The sequence below is a fragment of the Lytechinus pictus genome, chromosome 15 (genome assembly GCF_037042905.1).
Source record: "Lytechinus pictus isolate F3 Inbred chromosome 15, Lp3.0, whole genome shotgun sequence".
Classification (NCBI taxonomy): Eukaryota; Metazoa; Echinodermata; class Echinoidea; order Temnopleuroida; family Toxopneustidae; genus Lytechinus; species Lytechinus pictus.
The window spans coordinates 24,962,355-24,973,455 of NC_087259.1; positions in this window are offsets into that span (position 1 = coordinate 24,962,355).

Below are 11,101 nucleotides of genomic sequence, written 5' to 3' on the forward strand. Positions count from 1 at the left end.
GATTTTGAAAGAAGTGTATCATCAACATTAAAAGACATAAAGAGAATGGTTGTTATTGTAATCAATATTAGAAAAAAAGGACATTTTCTTTGTAGAATGATACGACTGGATGCTCTTCTAGCTTGAAAATTGATGTCAGTATCTAGTGATTGCTTCAGATGTTTCTGCAACTTTATTGCATTTTAGAGAATTTTGAGTGACAACATTAGTGAAAATTTCATTTGTTGGGCACTTGAAGAAATTGTAAAATTGTTAGGAATGGTGAAGAAAGGCACGTTTAAACAATGTCCAGACAAAACAGTGCATAATTGATGTAAAGCGAAATTTGGGTTTGGAATGATTAATTTGCTGCTTCCGTGCAGAAATTTTCAAGGGACACGATTATGCAACATATGGCAACAGAAAGATGGCTCATATCTGGATCATTTCAGATTATAGCCATGATTGTACTTCCAAAACAAAATTCTCGGACAAATAATAATAATCCGTAAAATATCACGCTATTTGCAAATAATCCCAAGTTGACTTGGGATTGCAATCTCAAGATTAATCCAGCGAACTAGTGCGATAGTTGCGTTTCCATTACTAATAATCTTGAGATTGTTCAGATCAGGATAATTTGCCGGATCGGAAATAGCGTGCTAATATGAAAACTAGTGTTGGTGCAGACGGCCCTACAGTCTTCAAAACTGATATTATCATGATGGTAATTTCTCGCTTTTTGTTATATTCAATTCCCTCCGTCCACTCCTGCAGTTGCTTACTGGACATCTATTCACTTACCTTTAAAATTCACAAAACACCCACAGAATATACTAGTATTAAAGCCAACTTCAAGGCAAATAATATACATACATTCAAAGATCAAGACAACTATACTCTTAATCTTAATTGAAATGTATATGGGGCCATGATGTAGATACGTATGTAACACTCAGCCTTGTTAGCCCTCCCCTTCTATACCAGTAATTTGAATTGCTCTTTCGTTGCTTTGGTGTGTCATCTGTTTTGTGTCCCTCAAAATGCCCCCTCGATGCCCCCCCTCCGACTCTTGAATGGAGATGCATTTTTCCCAGGGAAACCCAATAAGAAGATGGTATGACTCAGGTATTACTAAGTGCCGAGCAAAGACATTCTGTCCTTTGTCCTGACATGCAGGAATTCATCAGTCTGTCCGTTGCCATGGATACTTGATAGTTAGTGATGAATTCAATGAGGTAATGTTGCTCCATATTGCATTACTCATAAACAAGGATTGGATGAAGAATGCATTTCTTCTTTATTGCCGTAGAAAAACCAAATAGATGTGTTTTCAAATTGATAGTAATATAAACTGAATCAAATGATACTATCGCATCGTTTTTACAAGGCACTTTGCTTCGGGAGGACATTTTATAGTTGATGAGAAAAAATGTGCTAAAAAACAGGGAGCCAAATTGTTTCAAAATCTTTTTTTACCCTTACCCCTTATTCTGTAACTGCTGCATTCCACTTTCATGCTTCTAAGGTGAAGAAATGTATATTACACTTCACTAGACATTTTTCAATTGATTGAGTATCAAAAGTAAAAATGAATTGAATATTAATTGTATGGGATTTAATGGTCTCACGTTTGGCTTTCCATAGTTCAACCAAATATTTAGACATTAGCTTTAGTTATTGAGTTCTGAACACCAGCCATAGAACTGCAATCAAATGCATCTCTAAAACTCACTATCAACTGCATTTTCAACCAATCAAGTGTTTATTTGGAACGTGCACTTTATATTTTTATTTGCATTTAAACGTAACTCATTCTGGGCCACAGATCGTGTTATCTCTTTTTGCATGCATGTATGTAACATATAATGATGGATATGTACATTATGTGCAGGGAAAAGCTGCTATCATCATCAGTGGCCTTCATGTGAGCAGTTCATGTACCACTTTCAATTATAATTGCATAATTGCCTGGTATCCTAATAGGCTATCATAATCCACAGGGCATTGGTTAATTGGTATCAAGGCATGAAATACATTCATCAATGTATTATGAATTAATTTCACCTAGACCCCGTTCTCATATACTGATTTAAACTGGTTTCCCTCAAACCAGTTTAGGAAACCAGTTTAGAAGATCGCTTTGCTAGCGTTCTCATCTTCATACTCTCCCTCTCTTTCTATAACATACTGTTGCATTTTAATGTTGTCTGTCAATATACAAAGATACTGGATCATGATTATTCATGTAATTTGTTTGAAATTACAATTTTTTTCCATTTAATGGACTGGCACCCGTTTTCTTGTGATGGAATCTGCATAAACTACTTTGCTGTCGAACCCTGCCTTAGCCTTAGGTGAAGAGGTGGGGCTTGTAATTAAAAGCAAGTTCAACAGAAAGCAGTTTGTTTCTTACGCCTCGCCTTATTGCATATGTGCCGGTTTTACTATTTGTTTCTCACTATTTGCATCACAGCATGTGTGTACCTCATTCGAGATGCCCTGACATGTATGTGTTTGGTCTGTGGTCAGAGTGGAACTGTATCACAGATTCTTTTATGTACAAAACTGGCTTGCTACATCAACAGAATAGAAATTACGAAGGGCAAATTGAGATTTAAATTCTCGCAAAGTGTGAGAGCATTTTGGAAAAATAACCAGGATGGTATTGATTTTGCCTGTTTCTGACAACACAAAAGTTCACGCGGTCGAAGGTTATATACACTTGGAGGGGCCTTTCTGTGCACGTTCCAGATCGCTTCAATTGTCCCAGACAATTAAAATTCTTTCATTTTTTGTTCCAATGCTTTATGTGAGTCATGTGGATGTTGAACGTCACAAAATAGATGGGTAGTTTCTTCATAAAAATATCATGATCCTTGCAAAGTCCTTTTTGCGAAATCAATATTAATTTGGGAAATTTATGGTGGAGTCTCTTGTGTAATAAAAATAAATCCAGACTAATTTTATTAAAAAGAATATAGCATTTGTAGTTCCTTTTTGCGTGAACATGCTTATATTTTCCTGTGTGTGTGTATTTATTTTTTTATTATTTTTTTTTTTTTGGGGGGGGGCAGATGTATCATTTTCTAATAAAGTACTTCTTGACTATTAAGAATGCAAACACCAGATTCAAATTTCTGTTGAGTATTCCCACAAATCTATAGGTTTGCAAGATATGAGTCATAAGATTTAATATTCGAGAGGAGCTTCACCCGATCCATTTCCCTTTTCACATAGATTATTAATGATAATCTGTAGACTGTAAAGAATTTTTTCCATATTCAAATCATATTCTATGGCAATGATTATAAAAGTGAAGCAGTGTCTACATTTATTTTTTTACTCTGCAAAAATTGGCCCACATCACTCAGATCTGCAGCACTTATAAGCTTGATAGATAATCCAATATGAGAGTTAACGCATTTGCCCACTTGAAACTCTCACATTCATTGTGTATCAGTGATTCAGATACCATTGTTTTCCTTATTCTTGTGAAGGTCATGTTCTTCAAATTGGCAACACTTAAATACAATGGGTCCAAATATGTGAATATAACAGCCATAGTGTGGCTCTTTGTTGTGTCCGCTTGTAGCAAAATTCACAAATCATTTACCCCAAATCATTCAGTAAATTTCAATCAGTGTTTCTTGTATTTGTGCCTTGTTATTTTCTACTTCTTAAAATTACAATAAAACAATAAAAGTACTAGAGTAATATGATCTGTAAATATAGGCAGCGCAAGCTCTTCTTTTTATATATATTTTTGAGATATTACGTTTGCATTTGGAGAAGTTATTGTAAAAGTTATCTGTAAAAGTACAGCCTTCCTTGTATATACTTGTATTTTTATCTTTTTATGTTTTAATTGTTATACTCTGTTGATATTCCATCATGCCACTTTCGTAATGTAACTTATTATTATAGTATAATTCATGGGCTTTGTTTTAAGTCTCGGCCACTTACTTCAGGGGCAAATATATGATAAAAACTTTTCATTTTTGGCAATTCTTATATTACACATTTTGTTCTGATCACTATGTGATCTCATGATATCACCCCCTTGTATCATGGTTATATTTGGAAGAAATACATGTTGTATTACATTTGTGATATCAATATTTAGAAGCACAATGTTCTGTGTATGTTATACATGTATTATCTTTGTGTGTGATATACATCAAAAGCAATCTTCACTGTTTTACATGTACTTCCAATAAAAAGGGATGAATTATTTTATAGAGGATGGAATGTATGGAGTGAATTTTGATTTTCGAAATTAATAGGCATGAACAAGAAAGAATTGTAATTATGACTGAATATTTGGTCAATAATTTGAAATATGTTATATTTGATTGAAAGAATTAAGAAGATGGTATTGAATACTGCAAATGTGCATTAATGTGTGGCAGATTGATTTTTATATTTTTGACATATTTTTACCTAAAACTTTGCACATATTTTTACTTCAAACTTTGCTCATATTTTTGATTCAGCAATACCAATTCTTTGTATATGAAATAAAGAGTTTGAATCTGCTATTGTCAGTCATAATTGAGATAAAATTGCATCGAAAATACAAAAATAATCTTTACAGGCTAAGCACCTGACTGTCTAGATGTGTATTTGACAATGTTAAATTTTATATTTGTGTTTAGCTTTTTTCAACGTGTATTTGAGTGTTTAATATTGTAAATGTATTCATTTTCCACAGCAAAGCTGAAATTAGTATGTTGTATTGGTCACTGTATGTACTTAAAGCAAATGAACTTCCAAACAAGAAATTGTGTTTTATGTTTATGTTTAAATAAAATTCATTTATTGGAACTGTATAATTTATCATAAAATTGTTTTTTAAAGATGATTGAAAGAAAGGGAATGTCAGAGTTATTTACTTGTTTTTTTATTGAGCTTACTCTGTTTTTGTTTAATCTGTATATGGACAAATGTACAATTTGCTGTGTACAGTTTGAGTGTACCAAAATAAATTTATGTATTTATCTTGTTTGGAGACAAACTTATGTAAAATAATTAATAACAATATATTTTGATATCACCACTTATTTATATGAATTGATAGACATATTACATAGAGCTACCCGTATTGGGTTTATTTATATAATATTCATTTGCATGTATATATTTGCATCAATATTCTTGGTATTATCCAGGAAAGAATTATTATGTTATGTAAATTTAGAATTAAATTATAGTAAGCTCCGAACATGCCTCTTTCAAATGTATTCAATTACTTCCTATTCACCGTTGACTTGATAATCTCTCACTCATGTAATTATAATGATTTGCTTTGTTGTGCAGTCTTTCGATTTAGTGTAACACACATCAATATATCAATTTCAGTACAACATTTTTTTATAATTTGGATTTGTGATTTTTTTCTGTAAGTTCCTCAGTTCCTTACTTTCACGATGACGAATGCTCAATGACTTACAATATTTGCTATATATTGTTGTCATTTTATATTTACAGGGTGTGTATACACATATTCAGTTTGTTGTTTTAAAATTGAATTTGCAGTGTAGCAAATACACTCGTCAGTCATGTGTTTATGCATTTCTTTCAAATCAAATATAAAACCATAAAAATGTAAGCTATTAAAAAAAGGGCATGGTCAGATACTAAAATTATTATACTATAACTACATGCTATAGAATAGTCTAGAAGATAATCAGATTAACCTGTTGACTGCAGGAAGCATATATACAGTATGTTCCTTTTCCAGAGGATACATGTATTGGAATGAGAGAATTCTGTATTTAACAGGTCAATTTGTGGATTTTGGCATTTGAGTGCCTGGTAGATAAAAGTCAGTGGCGGGATCCAGGATTGTCCAACAGGGGGGGGGCACATTTTCCAAAGGAAAATTTGACAAGCAAAAATATAAAAAGAAGAAGAAAAAAGAGTCATCACTTTCAAAAGGGGGGACACACTTGTATTAGAACGCCATATTTACATTACAAATTTTGATTATGCCTCTCAAAAGGAAGGGCACTCCCCCCCTTGATCAGCCAGTGGTAAAAGTCATACAGTATATTAGTTCTATATGGAATGTATTCTACATAGGATTTTGAAGTGATTGTTCATCTTCATAATACTACTTGGTTAAAGTGCGGAAGGGATGAAAAGGGTGAAGATTGTTTAGAACCTAACGACGTTCCTCGTAAAGTAAAGTCTCACTTAAAGTCATGCTTAAGTGCGAATGCTCACATGATATTGGATGTGATCTACCATATGCAGTGCATTATATATACCAACAAGGAATTCAAGCGTGACCCTTTCTCAGACTTGAATATTTGCGAAACACCCCAAGCAGAATGAATCCCCCCTATTGATATCATAATGGTTGATAAAATGCGAAATAATGAGAAATGTATTCGAAAATTACTAGTTTTATGGTATACCTGGTTATTTTGCTCTATTGTAAGGAAAGTTGGTATTTTTTGTTGACCAAATATCATGGAAAGAGAGAGAAAGAGAAAGCTATTTTTGCACAATATCAGTTTTTCAGTTACATTTTGTACATAGATAAATATAGATTTTTATTTGTATTCACTTTTGTTGCAAATCACAATTTTATGATGGTATTGTGGTGGTGGGATTAAAGCTTAAATCATAGAAATGAATTTGATGTATATTTGCTGGTTTTATAGTGTACAATAATGCTGGATGTAAATTTCAATAAAGTATTGCTTAACAGAACAGATCTTTGTCATTCGTACTCCTTCATGTATTGCTGAAAAACAGTCAATGTTTTTTGATGTTTTAATGAAAACTGAGCATTTTCCTCATGTTCTGAATAGACACCATCATACTCTGAACACAGGGCTATTCGCATATATAGGGACATATATATATGTACATCCCAGAGGGGCCACTCAACTTTATTGCAAGGCACCAGGTTCTACAAATCCACCCTAAACCATTTTTTTCCATTGTTCAAATAATACCCTATTCAAGTATATATATATATATTTTTTTTACAATTTTACTTCCTAAACAAGCATAACCCTTTACTCCTAAACAAGCATAACCCTTCAAAAATATATGTGTATTACTCCACAAACACACCCTTTTTCCTGATTTTTCCCTTTTTGACACCCTAAACCCGTCATGTGTGTGACTTGCCATGATCAGCATAAAGTACTCTTTACATGGTTTTTTTTTTCCTGGTCGCCACATATGTACAGCAATATAGTTTGGTCCCTCCACCCCCACCCCAACCTGGATGTACATTATGAAAGTATTGATACATACTCTTTCATCAAACAAACGGAAATCTATAGCAACATTTTTGTTTCAAAAGATTATCTAACAGGAAGCCTACTATTATTCACTGTTGAAGTGAGTAAAGACTGCATGCATGCATATCGTAAGCTTGGATCCCAATGTTTCTACTTTGAAGGAAATTACCCGAATTCTGGGAAATCCTGATCATTTACAGGTAATTTTCGGATAATGACAAAAATCCAGGAAATCAGAAAATTACGATTATACATAAGTAAAGTAGCAACTTTTAATATTCATGTTAAATTTAAAGAATTGTTTATCTCGATAAGAAGCTAACAATTTTCTGTTCGCGCTGGCATTTCGTAATTTTGTGTCTATTAAGTTCTAATTTTTAAAATGGTGTGAACAAAAAAATGTTAAATTCCTTGATTTTGGTCACTTGGACCAAATTAAGGCTTGCTGTATTATTGCCAGATTTTTTTTAAAAATCAAGCTTGAAAATTACAGGAAATGTCTATTAATTTCGGGAAATTTGTTATGGATCTGTGGAAACACTGTTGGACCCTGAATAAGGATATAGGTTTGTTCTGAGGTAGTTTGGTCTTGAGATGGCGCTGTTTATAAAGTGGCTTTGCTATTGGCATATATCCATACCACAACTTCAGACCCTCCAATCTGGAGTTGAGAATATGTGACTAAAACTCTCTTTAAACCAGATATTGTTCTCAAGCAACAACCTTTCACAATGCTTACCTAGTCTACAGGCACATACCCTTGGTTTTCACTTACTGCATAATACAGTGTCTGAAATAGGAGACTAGATTCATCCATGTACGGTGGCTGTTTCACTGACAGAGGATTTAGAGTCAAGACTTCACTCTAGAGACTAAATTATACAATGCCTTCATGGACTCCAGACATTGTATAATTTAGTGCAGTGTCAATTTGAGTGCTTACCAGGATCAATAATGCAGAATTTATTCCAAGAGCATCGTTGTAGTCGTTCAATCGTAACAACTGATTGCAATTCCTTATCAATATATATGACTGTGAAAGAGACACATACCGGACTAATTGAATGGAAAAGTTATATCAATCATTAGATTAGATATCTTTTGATTCATAGCAAACTGTATAATACATTTTTCATTACATAACAAGCATATATATTGGTTAAAGTTTTTTTTTTTTTTGGGGGGGGGGGGGCATGAGTCAAAGAGAAAACTACCAAATAATTTAAAATTTACAACTTGCAGGAATAGGATTGTCATCATATGCTGGTCGCTTGGAAAAATAACAACCCCGGATTAAAACTCACTAAATTATTTGATACATTTACAAAGCAGAATGGTAATATCTGTTCAAAATTTTAATAATAATGATGGTAATGGTGATGACAATAGTGAACATGAATTAATGCCATGGAGATGATGATGATCATCATGGTGAAGTATTTGGTGATGATTAAATCAAAGGAAAAATGACTTAATGATTAATTAAAATACTAATACGGAAAATTTACTTCAAATATTCTTATAATAACACGGATATCACGCTTGCCTTAAATAGGTTAAAGAGATGAATCTATAAAAAGTCTATAAAAAGATGATGGTCTATAAAAAGATCATGTGCTAAGCAATTGAAAATTCTACAAAATATAGATATAGTCATGAGTATCCTCAGAAGTGAGTATAGAAATGACCAGACCCAACCAACTTTATCTTTGATCAGTCCATACTAAATCATGGTCAATCATAATTAATACTTAAAATAACTTTATTTTTTTACATTGTAATAGGTATAATGACTATACGAGTGCTTGTACCATTGCAACAGGACTTTCATTTCGTTTTGTGTGATCACAGTTTATGATAAAAATACATGCAGGGGGCAGGGACAGGATATTCTGTTTTTTTTTTGTTTTTTTTGTGGGGGGGGGGGGGGAGTAAGCAGGCAAGACAACCTAAAGGTAGGCCTATGTTATATTGTTTCTCAGTTGAATTATAAAGATATTACATTGCCCAGACCTATACCCTAACTGTATATCCCTTTTGTACTCAATTACTTTTTCTTCCCTTTCTCCCTCTTTTTTTCCCTCTTTCCCTTTTTTCACTTCTTGAAAAAAAATCATAGGGGTGACATGTTGCCCCTTCATGCACCCCTCCTGTGGCAGCAATGTGATGAAGACATCCAATGTCAGCTTTTGGAGCAAAAGGTATGTGTGTGTGTGTGTGTGGGGGGGGGGGGTCATGTATTTTTTGTGTATGGTGGGTGGGAAGGGGGGGTGTCATAATCCTTATCCTTAATCTTATGTGCCCTATTAACCCATGCAGCCAATGTGGACGTAATATATTTGCTCTCATAAATATTATAAGGGACATATTCTCCATTTGTAGCATTGTTGAGTGGAAGGGGGGGGGGGGGTCCTTCACAAACAGACTCCAAGACAAGCCAAACTCTAAAAGGGGACGATGTAAGAATTTTTCTGCCATTGCTTGCAAAATTGCAATTGACAGAGAAAACTGCTTGAAGCTACCTGATTTCTACCAAGTGAGGGCACTCTTTGCGCAACCTTTTTTTTTCAGTAGGACGTGATATCCATAGAAATTTTTGATGAAAAATGAATGCACCCCATGTTATTGTTGTTTTAGAGAGTAGCGGCATTGCAGTAAAAGAAATAAAAAAATCCCACAAATAATTATGGGTTCCCGTTTTCACAATATCTTTGCACTTGGCAGAAAGAGAGAGAGAGAGAGAGAGAGAGGGGGGGCCGGGGGGATAACACAGATTCGACGGTATTAAAAGCAAATCGCTATATTTTTCTGTGTCCTGTTCGCCCCCATTATTGCAGACACAATTATTTCAAGAGGAGTCCCACTCTAACTCAGGAAGAGCTGCCCAAAACACAATCTACAGTAAATATGTATAAAAAAAGGGGGGAAGGACGAGAATGCGAAGAAAATGAAGAAAGACAGAATATAAAATTATTTTTTAATTAACATTTGGTGATTTTTACGAAAAATTCAAAAAAAAAAATCCACCATGAGTTTAGAGAGAGAGAGAGGAGGGGGGGGGGGGGTAGGAGGTATCATTAGAATTAGAATTAGCTTTACTAATATCTGCCAGGGGGCACAGTACGTCCGGCCTGCCTGAGTGTGCCCCCCCCCCCCTTGAGAGCCATAATCAAATTTTTTAATGTGAAAGTCACAGCATATATCTGTAATGGAAATATGTCGTTTATACTCAGTTGAAAACTTTTCTTTTTCTTTTTTGCTTGTCAAATTTTACGTGGATGAAATGACCTTTGGTGAAACACTTTTGGTGAAAAACCTTTTTTTTTCTGGCTTGTCGAATTTTCCTCGGCAAAATGTGCCCCCCCCCCCTTTGGAAAATTCCGAACCCGCCTCTGAGTTACAACATTTTAGGGGCTATAATATATTAACAATAATTGCAAATAAATTCCCTAAAAAGGGCAAGTCCACCCCGGAAAATATTGATTTAAATAACAAGAGAAACATCCAACAAGTATAAAACTGAAAATTTCATCAAAATCAGATGTAAAATAAGAAAGTTATGACATTTGAAAGTTTCGTTAATTTCACAAAACAGATATATGCATATCTTGGTTGGTATGCAAATGATGGGCAGGGGCCGCAGAACGGTTTTCAAAGTGGGGGGGGGGGGGGGGCTGACCATGCTAAAAATAACAGTCATTATGGTCATTTTACGTTTTTGTACACGGTTTTTTGAAAAAAGTGGGGGGGGGGGGCTGAAGCCCCCAGCCCCCCGGTTCCGCGGCCCCTGATGGGAGTGATGACGTCACGCACTCACTATTTCTTTTATATTTCATATGAATTTTCGCGGCTCATTTTCA